Source organism: Triturus cristatus, chromosome 6 (genome assembly GCF_964204655.1).
Source record: "Triturus cristatus chromosome 6, aTriCri1.1, whole genome shotgun sequence".
Taxonomy (NCBI): Eukaryota; Metazoa; Chordata; class Amphibia; order Caudata; family Salamandridae; genus Triturus; species Triturus cristatus.
This window is the reverse complement of record NC_140589.1, coordinates 517,608,307-517,624,334: the sequence shown is the minus strand read 5'-3', so window position 1 is coordinate 517,624,334 and position 16,028 is coordinate 517,608,307. Positions and strand designations below refer to the sequence as shown.

Sequence of the window (16,028 nt, the reverse complement as noted above, 5' to 3'; positions counted from 1 at the left end):
GGTATGGATACACAAACACTTTGTTCTGCCGCAAGTGTGCTGCCACCACTGCCATGCACTTGGAGAACGTCCTTGGTGCAGACTTCAGACCAAACGGGAGTACCGTATACTGGTAATGGTTGTTGCCTACCAGAAACCTCAGGAACTTGCGATGCTTTTGTGCGATCGGCACATGAAAGTAAGCGTCCTGCAGATCTATGGCGCACAGCCAGTCTCCTCGATGCAACTGAGGATAAATCTGATGCAGGGACAACATACGGAACTTTTCTCTGCGGATCCACTTGTTTGCTTGACGCAGATCTAGAATAGGCCTGAACTCGTTCTTGTCCTTTTTCCTGACGAGAAAGAACCTTGAGTAAAGACCTTTTCCTTTTTGCCTCAAAGGAACAGTTTCTATCGCCTTCTTCTTTAACAGAACGTCCGCCTCCCACTGGAGCTCCCGCACCATGAAGGGAGAGCGCACTGGTGGAATCTGTGGAGGCGGGCTGGTGAAACGAAGACTATACCCATTGCAAACAATATTCAGCACCCACTTGTCCTGAGTTATTGTTCTCCACTCTGCCAGGTAGTATTGAATACGTCCCCCCCACCGGAGCGGGTAACGGATGAGGGGGAAGTGACCTTTCAGGGCTTCGACCCGGCCGGGCCTTTGTTCCCCGACGAGGATTGATGCTGGCCTCTGCCCCTCTGGCGCTTTTGAAAGGACTGCCTCGAGAACTGTTGTTGTTGCTGGTGTTGTTGTTGTTGACCAGACTGACGCCCTTGGCCGCGTTGTTTAGAATAACGCCTGCCATAGGAACGGAATGATCTCTTCTGTTCCTTGGGTTTTTCCAATCCCACGGCCTTCAGGGTTTCTGATTCGGCCTTCATGCGGGCCATTTCGTCATCCGCATGAAAGGCAAGTTAGCAATCTTTTGCTGCGCTTCAGGCTTTAGAGAGGTAAGTCTCAGCCAGGAATGTCTCCTCATGTGTACTCCATGACAGTACCCATGGGCCGCCAGCAATGACACATCCCCCGCTGCACTGATGATCTGGTTGGAGACCATCATGCCCTCATTCAACACCTCCTGGAAGTCTTCCCGTTTATCCCTAGGCAGGGAGTCAGCAAACTGTTGCAGGGAGTCCCATAACGATCGGTCATAGCGACCCAGCAGAGCGGAGGCGCTAGCAGCCTTCATAGTCGAGGCCGACGTAGAGCACATCCTCCTCCCCAAGGAGTCCATCTTGCGACTCTCCTTATCCGGAGGAGCTGTTGAAGAGGGCGACGTGGCATGTTGCTTCCTAGCCGCGACCACAATGACAGAGTCCGGGGGAGGGTCCACCCTGAGGAACGCCGGGTCCGAATCAGGGGCCCTGTATTTCTTTTGCAACCTTGAGGGGGCAGACTCCACCACGGCCGGTGTCAAGAAGACCTCCATGGCTGGTTCCTCCAGACCTGGAACTAAAGGGAGGAGGGGGCGTGATAGATGCGCCTTGTGTAAAGTCTCGAATATCACAGAGGTAGGGGGAACTGGTACTGTCACTGAGATTCCCAATTTTGCCGCCCCTCTCATCAGAACATCTTGGAAAGTGGCAATATCATCCACTGGCGAGATTCTAGTAGGCGGCGTTTCCGATAACGTGGGGGAAAGCCGTCCAGTGCCAGAAGAGTCCGAATACCTCGTGCCTCTGGATCGAGATCTATACCTCCGTCGTCCATGCCTTGTGTGAGTGGACGATCTGTGTCTGCTCCGTGACCTCCGGCGCGATCTAGATCGTGATCTCAGTCTCTTAGGAGCCACTGGCCGCCGAGGAGAAGGCGGGAGCTGTGGCGGCAGAGGTGGCGTAGGCCGCTTAGGAGGCGCCACTGGGAGCCGGGGGTCAGGTGGAGGAGGAGGAGGAGGTGCGGGAGGCGTCTGAGGCTGCGGTCGCGGTGGAGGCAGCGGCAGGGGGTCCATTGGAGACTCTCTCCCATCACTCCTTGCGGGAGAACCCGGACTAGCCCTGTCCGGACTTCCGTCCACCCTTCTCTTCTTTGCGGGTCTACTCCGTGAAGAGGCCGAAGTGAACGAGGGGGAGCGTCCCGCTCTCCTAGATCCACGACTGGAGATCGTAATCACTGAAGAAGTGTTACCAGGCGATCTTGTCCTCGACGTCGAGCCGTGCGTGGACCTCGTACGGCTTCTCCTCGCCGTTGAGCGCAAACGGTGTCTTCTCGACGTCGAGTGCCTTCGTCTCGACGGCGAGCCTCTCGACGTCGACGGCGATCTCCTTCGCCTCGACGGCGAACTCCTTCGGCTCGATGGCACTCTCCTTCGCCTCGACGGCGATCTCCTTCGCCTCGACGGCGATCTCCTTCGCCTCGACGGCGATCTCCTTCGCCTCGACGGCGATCTCCCTCGACTCGACGGCGATCTCCCTCGACTCGACGTCCGTCGCCGGTGGCTTTGCGTCGATGTCGGTGACGTAGATCCATGAGTCAACAGCGAAGGAGGCGAGCGGGCTCGCCTCGACGGCGAGCGGCGCTGGCTGTGGGGCTCAGTACGACGTCGATGTTGTGTCGACGTCGACCATGAAGCCTTCGACGGCGACCTAGTCCGAGGTCTCGCCGGCCCCTCTTTCGACGGCGAACGTCGAGGACGCCGAGATCCAGAGCCCTGGATCGACGGCGAACACACCGGTGCTGTACCTTTCGCCGTCGACGCCGTAGTCCTCGACATCGAATGGGATCTTCCGGCCGGTAGGCGTCGTTTCAGCTCCTTTTCCTGCCCGGAGGTCTCTCCAGTGGCTGAAGCATGGGCAGAGGATGGGGAAGGAGCTCCTCCATGCCCAGAAGTCCCACCTGTTCTCTGCTGCTCCTGTCCCTGAAGGCGAATCTTCTCTCTGTCCCTCAGGGTCCTCTTGGAGAAGGTCTTGCAGATGTCACATGTAGCAGGGACATGTGAAGGTGATAAGCAGAGAATACAGACATCATGTGGGTCCGTCTTGGCCATTTTCCTCCCACACTCAGGGCATTTATCAAATAAAGCCATGCTAAGAGTGGGTCAAACTGCACCAAATTGCAGGATGCAGCAGAGAAAGGCTCTAGACGTCGAATGAACAAACTTTTTCATCAAAAAAACCAATTTTTATCCAAAATATCCACCCAAAAGGGTAGAGCTCAATGCTCCAGGGTCCTGCTAGCAGGAGCCGGAAAAAAGAACTTAAAGTAACTTGCTTTGGCTGTGCATCCTGGGATACCGGGGGTCTCTGGAGATTTCCTTAAAGGCACGGTATCCTTTTAGCAGACACATAATGACAGCCTATAGGGCTTGTCTGTCCACCCCTTCCTCTCTATTGTTTAAAGGGATTTTGGTGAAGGGAGTGTGATACAATAAAGGAACATGTCAGATGTGAATAAAAATGACATTTAAACTTTATTTTGGCTTTTGTGTTCACTTCAGATGAAGTGCTGGCCAGTGCAGCCATGTTGTTATTAGGCTGTATTATTTTGTCTGTCTCTTAAGTGTCTTTGCAGGTTTGCAAATGCAGGACAGCTTAAGAGATATTTTGATTGCTCTGGGGTCCCCGCACATGGGCGGGACTATTCATAGATTATGACTATACACAGAGATCCCCTACTACAGAACAGTCATCTACAATAGTACATGCACAGATCTTACCGGTACATTTCAACCTGAGTGCAACAATCATTTCAACCTAGATCGGTCTCCATATCTGACTCCCGGTGCTGCTCCACCCGTCGCCGTTCTTTGCGTTTGGCGCCGAATCTCTTAACGAAGTCCTGCGCCGCCCTCGGCATTTGAAGGATTGTCTGTCCGCCGTCATGCGACACCCGGAGCCTCGCCGGGTAGAGCATGGCGTATTCAATGTGTAAATCACGGAGTTTCTTTTTCGCTGGGTTGAATTCTTTTCGCGCCAGTTGAACTGCCATAGTGAAGTCCGAGAAGAACTCCAGCGTGTTACCCTGGTAGGTGATTTGTCGCTTCTCACGGGCCAGTCTTAAAATGGTATCACGATCTCTATAGTTCAGAACGCGGGCAACAATCAATCGGGGAGTTGCGCCCGGCTTCGGCCGCGGGGCAAGAGTCCTGTGCGCACGTTCCACCACAAAAATAGCCGAGAGGCTTTCCGTTCCGAACACGCTTCTAACCAGCTCCTCAATATATGTTTCCATTCGACCTGTATTTGTGGATTCCGGAATTCCCGCGATTCTAATGTTATTGTGCCTCGATCGTGCTTCCAAATCTTCCGCCTTGTTTCTTATAACGTCGAGCAGCTTCTCCATCTCTTTGCATTTCTGCGCTGCGCCATACGCCTCATCCTCCACCGCCGCGATACGAGATTCTGCCTCCTCCAGGCGCTCGCCGTGTCCGTCCAGCTTGGCCGACATGTTGTCCACCCGTAAGGTGATGGTGTCCAATTTGCCATTGATATCCTGCAAACTGCGCTGTATGGCCTGCAGGACTCCCTCCATGCCAGTAGATACCTCTAGATTGGGCACAGGTTCCGCCACCGTGGGTGTCGCTGTATCCTTTGCGTTCTTTTTAGTGTCAAATGGCAATTTGGATTGCATCTTATCCGGCTTCCCCATCTTTGCGCCACGCAGGTGCAACCCCCAACGGGAGTCGACGGACCCCGTGCAGCACACCGTTCTCAAGCCACCAGATCCTCACAACGTCTTCAATGGCACTACACAGCACAACGTCGCAATGAATCAGCCCTCAAAGCTAGAGTACTGCACCCAGAATAAAGGTCGCCAGACGCTAGGGGGATCCACATACATCGAGTTACTTTAGGGCCGACAACGGTAGACTCCAGCACTATGACTGTACCTCATCCGAGAAGCGGGCCATATGCATGCACTTCACACATCGGGGACAGCCACTCAATGACAACTGCGTGGGAGTCACCCCGTCCTCCGCTCGGTGCTAGTAGATCGCTGCTCCCGACAGATAGCAGTTAATACGCGCATGGTAGCCCCACCGCACATGCACTTAGTAGAACATACGTCCCGCCGTCAGCAGAGTTCATACCCTCGAGTGGTCGATGATATTATGCAGGGTAGCTGCATCCAGCGGGGCGCACATCGCAGCGACAAATCGCCATCCTCCCTCGGCCATCCAACGCTGCAGGGACATCCATGAGTAAAGACATCCAGCAGGCAGCACTCGTAAATCCCCCACACAACCGCACACAATCGCGGTCTCACCCACATAGATCAGCTGCAGCACTACATCAGGGACAATCAGCGTGTGGTGTGGCTCCGGGTTGCCGCGATCTCGGCCGCTGCGTCCTCTATGTATGGCAGTGCGTTCCGCTGATATCTCTATCCGCCATTTTGAACTGAGGCGCGGGGTAGACTCCCACAGTCGTCCCGCTTGCCTCTCACCCTTCCACTCGTAACCAACAACCGCGCCACTTCAGCTGTGTCAACGCCGCTATACGGTCATCCGGGTATCGGATCCCGGCCAGACAGTGTCACGATACTCCGCTCTGCACCTCATTTGTTTCACTCCGGTTGGATCGCAAATTTAGGGTGCCGCCATTTTGTTTGCGCTTTTGCCGGTGTCTTCGCTGCTCAGTCGGGCGCCGATTAGCGGCTCAGGAGCGCCTCTGGATACGTCGCTAGGCTCTCCTCGCATAGCCCAGACATTCCAACGTTAGGATATGTCGGTTGTATGGAGATACGAACTCGCCATGCCCCATAGATTGCCGCTTTTTGTGCCTGATCGGCAGAGCTGTCTCAAGAGGCAGCCATTCCGCAGTGGGCTCTCTAGCGCCCCCCGAATCAGAAACAGAATTATTATCAAAATGGGCTAATCTTTAAGCTTAATGGGTGTGGTGCTACCTGGATCAAGCATAACAGCGAGATTGCCTTGGTGTGCCTAACTAATTATGCTATCACCCTTTTGAGAAACAAACTTTGCCGCAAGTGAGGCGTTGTTTGTAATCTATGATCCCAGTGAAATAGCCATGTAATTTTATGGGCTTCCCACCGTAAGCACATGGATTGAAGTCTGGTTGAAGTAACTTTACTTTGTGAGCCAACTTGTTAGAAAAGAACTCATCGGAAACAATGGTAACCCTTGCCCCTGAATCAAAGAGCACATCAGTTGCCTCTCCTGCGAAAATGCCATCAACAGTGCCGTGTTTGTTGTTTCTGTGGTCACCCACTTGAAGAACAATCTGACCACACATGAAATCATTACACTCAGGACCAGAATCATCACTAACACAAACCTCCTAAACAGTAGCCCCCTTGACTGTACAAACAGACGCTAAATGACCTTTCTTATTGCATTTAGAACAAGTTAATCTAAGAGCAGGACACTTTTTATTGTTGGCGAGATGAGTGTACGAGTTGCATCAGTAACATCTGCGTACTTTTGGAGTGATACTTTTGTGGCCCCCTACATCTGGTTTCACAATTACTAAGTTGATAGCCTGATTCTTATCTTTTTCTTTCTTTATCACACCAATGCACTCAATGGAATATTCAATGCGTTTGGCAACTATGAGGACCTCATCCAAAATAGGAACATCTTTCAACCAAACATCTTCTCTTACCTTTTCTATGCCACAATCCACCATGAACTGATCCGGGACTTGTTCATCAGATAAATCACCAAATTTGCATGTAGAAGCTAGTTTACGTAAATTAGTTACATACTCTTCAACAGATTCCTCAGGGTTTTGAAATCTCCTACCAAAGTGGTAACGTTCACGAATGGTACTAACTTTTGGAAGGGAATGAGTATCAAGTTATTTAAGACACAAGTCATATTCATTTAGATCTCTAAGTCAGATTGCAAAGGTGAGGGTAAATGATCAAATATTTTTTGCCCTTCCAGACTAACAATGCAGCAGCAATGAGGCCTTTCTCTCAGCGCTCAAGGTTGCACCACACACCTTGGCATACCTCTCGAAGACTTTCTTCTATTTTTACCACCTTATTGGAGGAGTACCTCGTACTGCTAGGAAAAACGGTGGTGGTGTGATATTTTGAATAATACAAAAGAAAACAGGTTTAGGGACACAAAGCAAATACAAAGATACAATATGAAAATAAAGGTCAACACAGTGCCCATCTAAAGCACAAGTTAAGGTTCAGCGCAATGCACAACTCCAGCACCAGTGTGCGCACCACTGAAACGGTGTGCAAATGATACGATGGGAAAAAAAAATCTGCACCAGTGTGTGCACCACTGAAACGGTGCGCTCAAGCAAACAGTCAGGAGAACATGCAAGTAACCGCCAACTAAGAATGAGGACCACACAGTGTGGGCACCACTGAAACACTGCACTTGTGCAGACAGGAAGGCGTAATTTTAGCACCAGTGTGCGCACCACTGAAACACTGCGCTTGAGTAGGGGGAACCTGAGAGCCCACTAGTGAGATTGAGTTAGAGATGGAACTACACAGTGTGGGCACCACGGAAACAAGAGCGCTTGCACCGACAATAAGCTGAGCAAGACAGCAAGCAAGGGAAGGAAAGGAGCAGCTCCCAACTCCTCCACAGGTGAAGCTGGGAAGATGAGCACCACCAGCACAAAGAAGCATATACAACATCCAACTGTGGTAGCGCAGAAGCAAGCCAGGAAAGCTAGGAATAAGGCACAAAAGATACGGGCACCAAAGGTTCAATGCGCTAGGTTGATGAAGTTTAGCCAGAGAAATGCAAGGAAAACAAGCATTTTCAACTGTTGCATGGCTAAACACTTATAAGGTCCCAAATGCGAGACCTATTGGCTATGCCAATACTTGTTTATCGAAGAGGGCAGCGTGTCGTTCCTGGCATCAGTTGCATCTAAAGGATCTGTTATCGATGGAGACCGCCTACGCCGGTGTCCCTGCTCCCTAGTCACACTCATTTTATGGCATTGATACCACTACTGTATTGTTGACTTCTGGCGTTTTTGTTCAGTTTTGCAGTGTGAGTCACAGCTTCTGCCCTGTAACCCTCTCTGCCCTGGGATTACTCAAAGAGGCATCGCACAGGGATAATACGCTGAAAGAATACTTTGGTTGTCTAAAATGTTTTGTTTTGGTGTACAGGCGGGGTTTGTCTAGAAAAAGGTCGCATCATATCCTTATTAAGACATTGTAATTGAACATACATGGAATTGGAACCCCTTGGGGTTTACTTGCTAACCGGAAAGCGAAGGATTGAGTTGGTTCCGTATTCTGATTGGTCGTTATAAACCAGGGACTTTAATTGAACTGAATTATGCCAAAACAATCCTGTTTCGGGATTGCCATCATAGCAGAGCTGTGTGTCTAGTGCTGAAGGAGTGGTAAACCTGTTGCAGGCTTGGGTGTCTATTGCTGCTGTGCTGGAATGAGGGCGACTGGCGAGCCTGTGACTCTGGTGTAGGGGGGAGTCATTAAGGTAACAGGCGCGGCAGAGCTGAGAAGCCACAGTGATGGCGGCCCCTCAGCGTCTCAGCCTCAGGCCTTCTTGTGCTTGAGGGGCGAGGATGGGTGACATCATTGCAAAGCTTAGTGGTGACAACATCATGGCAGAGCTATGCGTCTAGTGCTGTGCATGTCTGTGTCTTTGACATGATAATGGTGCTGAGAAGACAGAGGAGACAGAGAAGACAGGCATTGGCCGCGAAAGTGACGCGGCCGCATGGCCGTGAAAGTGGGAGAAGGCAGAGAAGAAAGATCGTAGTGAGAGGGATGCGGGGTTCGAGGGGGAGAGAAATGCATGAAGAAAAAAACAGACTTGCGAGGGACAGTAACTACGAAAGCATGGGAACATTAACAGGAGGCAAGGTTTGGGGAGGGGGTGCAGAGTGAATCCTATGGGTAAGAGCAAAGGCGCACCGGGATGGAAAGGGGACGATAAAATCTTAAAAAAGCACGCGAGTGATGCGTGCGCGGTAGCAGGAAAAAGTGAAAGTGATCGCGATGTAAGGGTGCCGCAAGCGATGTGCTTAATGAGGCATGACGGAGAGTCAGATGGCGGCTGCGCGCGTAACCGCAAGCTTGAGGTCTGCAAAAGCGTGTGGTAGCACTTTGAAAATCCCACTTACTAAATGTCTCACATATCAGCGCATGCGCTGGCTCAAGCGAGACCTAAATACCACACTGCGTCGCACTAGAAACAGAGTGTGATTGTGAACACCACCCAGCAGTGAGCGGCATGCAGAACTGCGGGCACCGCACAAGCTCATGATACACGCACAGCGGGAGGCTGGGAACGCTGGCGGAGACAGGAGTCAGAAGGGGCAGTTCGTTTTCAATGCACACTCAGCAGGAGATAGAAGTGCTGCTGTAAATAGAAATCAGACGCCACAGGGGTTGCTCAGCGCACAAACTCAGCGGGAAGAACGGGGGCAATTATTCTAGCTTGTCAACGCGGCGGGGTTTTTTTTTATTTTTTATGTGCCAGCAATACTTCTCAGAGAAGGAGAGAAGGCCACCTTTAATATCTACATGTGCACATATCCACTAAGCAGGGGAAGCGCGGACGAGTCAAACATGCGGGGCATTAAAAGAAAAGGTAATGCAGTACCGAGGGGTCAACGGGCCGGACTCTCATCAGCTTGACAGCGGGATTGATGATACGACTACTTTGTTGAGATTCTCTCACTCCAACGAGCCGACTATGACAGTGTGACAAAGCAGGTTCACGATGAAATGAAGAGGAGATCCATATTTTGTCGAAGTAAGTAGCTTTATTGGGAGGAGAGAATCCCATACAACATCTCAGTCAGGAGGCAACCAGCAACTGCTGATCACTGCAAAACATGCACACTTCATCGCCTGAGCCACCACGGAGTTCCAGGCTCAGTCCAAGTAAACACGAGCAGCTGCTGAGAATACCAACCCCCCCTTCCTCACCAGACCATCTTCAACAGCTACACACAGGTCTCACTCTCCTCCTCCTGCACCTCATACCTCAAACATATTTCCTTCTCCCCAACTAACCACCTTCCATTCCCTAATCCTGGTCACGCTCCTGCCCAGCTACACATACTGGTCACTCTCTTCCTTCCTCTATTAGCTTTCTAAACATCTACCCTTCTCCATCCCCTTCATACCCTCTTTATCCATGCTCACTACCTACACTTATTCTGCCTTTGCCAATATCTTTCCTTCATAACTGCCCTCTCTTACATCTCAGTCTTCTTTAGGCATCACCTCTAATGCCTCTTTTACCGTCCTTAAGCATATCTAAACCTCTTAATCCACCCATAAGTAACAATCCCCCAATACCCCTTACCTGATACAATAATAAATGGCAAAACCTCTCTTTCTTCCATACTCTCACGTTCATCAAACTAACCTGATCTCTACCGTCCTCTTTCTTAACCCTCTTCTAATGACTATCCCCTCCCCTCCCCAACATCTGTGAAACTGTGGTCTGACACCCCTTAATAGCCTTTACTTGGTAGCTCCTCCTACTTCCGTAACCTTGTGAAGACCACCTCCTTGAGGACAAAGACACACTGTTTGATACTATAATCTTAACCCCTATATCCCACTTCCTTCTGTCTATCCACCAGGCATCAACTGAACTGTCCCCTCATCAACGCATAAGCTAATTTCAATGTTTATATTGCTTGTATTTTGATTTCTGTGCTGTTTCCCAAATTGTTTTAAATAAATGTTTATTTGTGCTTTAAACCCCTAAATAAACGTGCTTCTTTTCTACAGTGATTGTTATAATAGGTATATTCAATTTAAAGGAGAAGTATAACACGCCATGTAATGTCTTCCCACTGGCAGTGTGCCCATTGGACTTATGGCAGACTGTGCTAGTCAAACAGTCTCAGTATTGCACTCTCACAGATTCTCTTACATGCCCTCTCCTATCTCATTAACTTACACATATTCTCTCATCACTCGTCTGGTTTCCAGGGATGTAAGTGAAGTAAGGTGTTATATTAATAAAAAAAAAATGTTTAAATCCTGAATACAGCTTGTGGGAGGTCGGTGACCTTTACCCTTAATTAAATACTATGACATTGTACTGGTGGTAACCCTGCCAACAGCATAGTGCTTTGCTGAACTCTTGACATTTTGAATTACACCAGAGTAATTTTGAGACCTGCATTCATAAACCTGGAAACTTTCTGCATGCTTGCCACAGGTTTTTGAAACTCTTAGCTTCGCCACACGAAAATTGTGTTGCTTTTGTTGTTCAGAGATTCATACCTGCCAAATGTCCCCCTGTCATACTTTGCATCAGTTCTGACTTTTTAACCAACATTACTTTTTATTCTGAGACACATTTTCCTTTTAACATTGTACGCATGGGATCAAAACCCCAGCAGTAAAGTTCAGTTGCCTAAAAATCCAGGGTTAACTTAACATGGGACACAATGTAGCTATGAATTTTTTGTTATGCTGCATTGGTATGTGGAAATTCGCATGCCAAGCAATCACCAGTATCCAATGCACAATGCACTTTTCACAACTACTTGTCACTACACCTTTCATTGCATTAAATGTTTAAACCTTGGGGAAGTTCACAGTTGACCTGCTATCAATACTGGCTTATGAGAAAAGGCGATAGCATCAAAGGATTTTAAAAATTCTTTATCTATGGGGAAAAAGTGATAGTACATGTGGGCCACAATTACTATGAGCTAGTTATGGCACCAATCAGTCACAGAATTACACACAGCAAAGGATCAAATATTATTTGAATACTCCCATATTCTCTGCAGTGTATATAACATTTAGATTAGACCTAATGCACAAGTTACTTACCTTCGGTAACGATATATCTGTAAGAGACATTAGTTAGTGATAGATGCCTTACCTTAGAATTACCCCCAGGCATCAGACTGGATCCGGAAAGTTTTCGTCAGCAGTACCCCTGCACGTCGGAAGGTGGCGTCGTGCGGCTCCGTGTCCGTCGTAGGCATCATGATCGCCGGGATGACGTTGCGGCAGCTACTTAAACGCCGCCCTCGCGCGTTGACATCAGTTCTGTCCACGACTTTCCGCGCCAGGGACGTAGAGCCATTCAAGATACTGACCACTGGTGCATTGAAACTAGGGCTTTGAAAGGGATGACCTTAACCCTAGAAATCAGTGCGGAGAACGGGAAGGATGGGTGGGGCGATAAGGAATCTATCACTAACTAATGTCTCATAGAGTTATATCGTTACCGAAGGTAAGTAACTTGTGCATCTGAAAGAGACACGTTAGTGATAGATTCCTTACCTTAGAATAGATACCCCAGCAAAACCAACCCCGGTGGTGGGTCGGCGAACCAAGAGCACACCAGAAAGTCACGGAGAACAGAACGGCCAAAGAAGCCGTCTCTCCGGACTTGGCTGTCAAGGCAATAATGCTTAGTAAAAGTGTGCAGCAAGGCCCACGTGGCTGCCTGACAGATGTCTTGCAGGGGGACACCACACGTCCCAATGCAGTAGTAGCTGCTGTCACCCCGGTAGAATGGGCACACAATCCCACCGGAAGTTCCTTTTTAGCCAGAGAATAAAAGGCTTTTATACACAAGACGACCGAGCGGGAGATAGTCCTCTCGTGTACAGCCTAGCCTTTCTTGGCTCCTACATAGCCAACAAAGAGCTGGTCATCCACCCAGAACTGTTGTATGCGATTCAGGTAAAATGAGAGCGCACGTTTTGGGTCCAGACGGTGGAGCCTCTCTTCCTCTCTAGAAGGGTGCGGAGGCGGAAAGAAAGTGGGCAAGGTGATAGTTTGCCCGATGTGGAAGGGAGTAACAAACTTTGGCAAGAAGGTAGGATGAGTGCGAAGCACAACCTTGTCCGGATGAACAGACAGAAAAGGAGGTTCACGGGAAAGAGCCTGGAGCTCACTCACACGCCTAGCGGAGGTGATGGCAACCAGGAAAGCAGTCTTCAAAGTTAGTAAACTAAGAGGACAGTTGTGAAGCGGCTCAAAGGGAGCGCACATCAAGTAAGTAAGAACCAGATTCAAGTCCCACTGTGCCATCACAAACGGAATAGGAGGGAAAAGGTGAGTAATGCCTTTGAGAAATCGACTTACGACAGGGGACTTGAAAAGAGAGGGCTGATCAGGGAGTCTGAGAAAGGCCGAAATTGCAGAAAGGTAGCTCTTAATAGTGCCCAGAGCAGAGCCCTGCTGGGCCAAAGAAAGAAGGAACAAAAGGACTTCTGAAAGAGGGGCAGAATGGAGATCCACAGCCTTTGCTGTGCACCATACCACAAATTTGTTCCACCTGCAGGCGTATACCGATTTAGTGGAGGGACGCCTGGCTGCTAGAATATCACAGACTTCAGGAGGCAAGTCAAATGGAATTAACTGTCGCCGCTAAATCTCCACGCATGGAGGTGGAGGCTTGGCAGGTTCAGGTGGAGGACCATCCCCTGCTGCTGTGACAGAAGATCCTCCCGAAGAGGCAGTCGGATCAGGGGATCCACGCTCATACTGAGTAGCTCGGGATACCAAACTCTTCGAGTCCAGTCCGGGGCCACAAGAATGACTTGGGCCCATTCGCGCCTGATCTTCTTCAGCACTCTGGGTAGAAGTGGTATAGGTGGAATGGCGTACAATAGACCGCAACTCCAATCGTGACGAAAAGCGTCGCCGAGCGAGTGCCGCCTTGGAAATTCCAACGTGAAGAACTGCTGACATTCCGCGTTTTCTTCGGTGGTGAATAGATTTAACCAAGGCTCTCCTCACTGTTGAAAGAGACCTTGCACCACCTCCGAGTGAAGACGCCATTCGTGATCCATCATGCACCTGCGGCTGAGTTCGTCTGCCCTGGCGTTCAAAAACCCTGCCAAGTGTTGAACCATCAAGAAAATGCCTCGACGTTCCAGCCATGTCCATAGACGCAGAGCCTCCTGATATAGGGTCCACTACCCCACCCGCCGCTGCTTGTTGCAGTACCACATGGTGGTGGTGTTGTCCGTGAACACCTGCACTACTCTCCCCTTGACAGAGGGAAAGAATGCCTTCAGTGCAAGTAAGATTGCCCGGAGCTCCAGAAGGTTGATATGGAGCCTGGACTCTGCCAGAGACCAGAGGCCTCTGATCTCCGCCTCTCCCATGTGGCCGCCCCATCCCAGGAGGGACGCATCCGTCACCACTGTGTGCTCCGGTTGGGGAAGGGAGAGTGATCTGCCGCTGACCCAATGCTGGTTCGTGAGCCACCACTGCAACTGTCGTGCAGTGCCCTCCGAGATTTGGACGTACTCGGACAGGTTCCCTATATGCTGCGCCCAATGGAACTTCAGGTCCCACTGCAGAGCCCACATATGCCATCTGGCATGATTGGTCAGCAGGATGCAGGAGGCCATGAGGCCCAGCAGACTCAAGGTCATCCTGACCGAAACCCAGGACAAGGGCCGAAAGATCAGAATCATAGCCCGAATGTCCCGGACTCGCTGTTCGGGAGGATAAACCCGAAACTGCACCGTGTCCAGAACCGCTCCGAGAAAGAGGAGCTTCTGAGAGGGAATCAGGTGCGACTTCGGCACGTTGATGGAGAACCCCAGCAAATGCAGGAGGTCGGCCATAGTCTGGAGGTGGGAGACGACTGCCTGGGGCGAGCCCGCCTTCAACAACCAGTCGTCGAGATAGGGGAGGACTGAAACCCCTGATCTGCGCAGATGAGCTGCGACCACCGCCATCAATTCCGTGAACTCCCGAAGGGCACTGGTAAGGCCAAAGGGAGCACGGTGAACTGAAAGTGCTCATGGCCTACCGCGAACCGCAGGTAACGCCAGTGGGCCGGCAGGATGGGGATATGAAAATAAGCGTACTGCAAGTCCAACGCTACCGTCCAGTCTTGCGGGTCTAGGGTAGACAAGACCTGAGCAAGTGTGAGCATCTTGAACTTCTCCTTCCGGAGGAAGCGATTGACGTTCCGAAGGTCTAAGATGGGGCGCAGGCCCTTGTCCTTCTTTGGAACCAAGAAGTAGTGGGAGTAACAACCACAACCTACTTCTGGTTTCGGAACGTGCTCGATGGCCCCCTTGGCCAAGAAGGCCGCAATTTCCTGTTGGAGAAGTGCCAAGTGATCCCCCGACATCCGGTGGTACTGTGGTGGCATGGCTGGAGGGGTAGTCTCGAAGGGGAGGGAGTAGCCCCTTTGGACTATCTGTAAAACCCACCTGTCTGAAGAGATAGTGCGCCAGTGGGGGAGGTGAAGGCGAATCCTGCCACCCACTGGAGTTTGGTGGGCCTGAAGCACCGGACTAGGAAGGTTTGGAGGCAGTGGTGGCGAATACGACTCGTTATTTAGCATACCATTACTTCGCAGCTTTTTACTACAAAGTTTTTACTTAGCAATTACCGTTACTACGCAAGTTTTTAGTATGCATACCTTTACATTGCAAGTGTTAATGTATGCAAACTAAAAACGTGCCTAGTAATAAAAACAGACATTTACCCCAACACAACACTAAATACCAATACACTACTCTGCACATAAACTCTAAAACACTACCCAAACCCCCAAACACTACACTACACAAACACCACAACACTACCCTAAACCCTTAATCACTACCAACTGCACGACCCTCCCCCTTCCCCCCAGCTCGCTCCCTACACTCAAACACTACCCTGCACCCTAAAACACTTCCCTACACTACACAAAACCACAACACTACCCTAAACCCTAAAACACTACCGCCTGCACAACCCTCCCCTGACCCCCAGTCCTGTTCCTACCCCCAAACACTACCCTGCACAATACCCCAACACTACCTTACACTACACAACACTGCCCTAAACCACTACCCCCAGCACAACCCTGCCCATACCCCCAGGCCGTTCCCTACACCCAAACACTACCCTGCACGACCCCCCCGACACTACCCTAAAACACTACCCTACACTAAACAAACACCACATCACAACTCTAAAACACTACCCCCAGCACGACCCTGCCCCTAACCCCAGTTCTGTCCCTACTCCCAAACACTACCCTTCACGACCCCCGACACTACCCTAAACCCAAATACATTACACAAACACAACTACACTACCCTAAAACCTAAAACACTACCCCCAGCACGACCCTGCCCCTACCCCCAGTCATGCCCCTACTCCCAAACACTACCCTTGA

At 50.4% G+C, this 16,028-nt stretch overlaps 1 protein-coding gene across 2 annotated transcripts in view; it reads right to left on the bottom strand.

Moving 5' to 3' along the window:
- The window catches only part of DDX43 (DEAD-box helicase 43), a 1,041,849-nt gene that overhangs the window by 193,677 nt on the left and 832,144 nt on the right, over window positions 1–16,028 (bottom strand). The gene's annotated exons all lie outside the window — the stretch shown is intronic.